Raw genomic sequence first — 2,143 nt, forward strand, 5'->3', positions numbered from 1 at the left:
CACTGGTGTTATCTCAACCAGATTTTGCATGACATTATCACTCATTAGGAATATTTCTCTCACTTGATTCTTCTTTTTCTTCCATGCCTGCTCCTTTATGACATTATTGCAAACCATAGTAAAAATTCACATGAGGCTTTTTTTTTTAATCTTTTTTGTAACATTTCTTCTCTTCCTTGTCCTCCTGATCCTGTCCTGATTTATGGGAGCAAGCAAACATTAAACAATTCAAATGCCCATGGAATACGGTTGACAAAACAGCCACAAACAGTGTTAAAAAGATCTGTAGAATGAGTTCCCACTTTAAACCTAATCCTGAGCATACTTTTTGTACTATAAAGGGTCTTTCTGAGTTCAATGATGTGTTAGGAAGACTTTCAGATGTCAGGAAATATTTACTGCTTTCAGTGCTTGCTATAATGTTTTGGGGGAAAAATCTCTTTCACCTTTTATTGCTTCATAGCTACAAAAAGTTCACAACAAACCAACCGTGGTGGTAGTGTTTCATAATATATGTGGAAATGATATTTAATTAGAATCTAACAGCTGAGGGCAGATTAAGGAAAAACAGAAAAACAACCATAAATTAATGGGTGTAGCACATTCTTTCTTAAAATCCCACACTTGTATTATCATTTGTGTGGATTCCTGAACTCCACCAATTTGTTTTTTTTCCTTGAACTACAGAGGACTGTTATTTGGCAGCTTCTGGACCACAAACATGGGGTTTATACGTGTGGAAGTAAAATGTAATGTCCAATGTGGTTTAATACACTCAAACTGCATAAACAATGTGGAGAATACACTGGCCAGACATTTTTTAGAATGTACCATACACTTATATTTAAAGAATGCACAATAACAGACATAAAGACATAACAGAGATCACAGCATTTCTTATTAATACATTATATTTAACATAGGAGAAACAGGGGGTTTTGGACTGAAGAAGCCTGTGGGTCCAAAATGTATTTTTTGTAGGTGGTTTTATTTATGTGTGTTTGGTTTGTGTGTGAATTTTGGTTTTGCAAAGGCGAGAGTTTTTGAAAGGTAAAAAATATTGCCAAGGAACTCTGGGCTCTTTGTTGCAGTGCTACAGATTCTGCCTCCCTACATTCCCTTTATAAACTACAGAAGGAAATAATTTACCTTAGAAACGGTAGGACAGCGGTGAAGCTGTATCTGTGGCTTTCACTTTCGATGTAAATTTTCAGCATTATTTTTTTTTTTTGTCCTCCAACTTCTTGAGCATTTAGTCAGGAGAGATTCAGGAAACACAGAGTGAAGCACATGGAAACAGACTTTCAACGGATTTTCTATCTTCTGCACTCACATTTGCTGGAGTATGTTTGAGCATACCTTGGTTTGCTTTTTTTTTTAATCTTTTTTTTCTGGATAACAGTCTTTTTTTGTTTGGTTCCTGGCTTTCTGGTGTGGGTTATTTTTTTCATAGCAACTGTGTTGCAGAACCCCACTCACATAACAGATTGAGCTGCTAACATGATTGATGTGAGGTTGATGAGCGTAAAGGATCCCAGAACGGTTTGGGATGGAAGGGACCTTAAAGTCCATCCCATTCCCACCCCCTGCCATGAGCAGGGACACCTGCCACTGTCCCAGGCTGCTCCCAGCACCAAGCTCAAAAGGACACTGCCAGGGACCCGGGGCCGCCCCCAGCTGCTTTGGGCACCCTGTGCCAGGGCCTGCCCACCCTGCCGGGGAACAATTCCTTCCCAATCTCCCATCCAGCCCTGCCCTCTGGCACTGGGAAGCCATTCCCTGTGTCCTGGCCCTCTGTCCTCAGTTCCTCTCCAGCTCTCTGGGAGCTTGTATCTGTGGGCCACTAATGTTGGGTAATTAAAGAGTAGGTGGAAGAAGATGATTTTTCCCTGTTTCTATCTGCAAGATCCACTGCTTCCTTCTCTAGCCCTGTACATTCAGCATCTTTAGAGTTGTGGTGTTCCTTAGTTCTCTCACCTGCTCACTGAAGCCTCACTAGCCTTACCTGGTCTATTATGCAATTACTCAATGAAAACTGGGATTTAAACACAAGAGAACAATTAACTTGGAAACTTTAGCTCAGGAATTCTACCTGCTGGAAGGGAACACGTTTATTCTGCTGGCTGTTCAGCCTAATCATCTG

The sequence above is a fragment of the Corvus brachyrhynchos genome, unplaced genomic scaffold (assembly GCF_000691975.1).
Source record: "Corvus brachyrhynchos isolate BGI_N302 unplaced genomic scaffold, ASM69197v1 scaffold376, whole genome shotgun sequence".
NCBI classification, from domain to species: Eukaryota; Metazoa; Chordata; class Aves; order Passeriformes; family Corvidae; genus Corvus; species Corvus brachyrhynchos.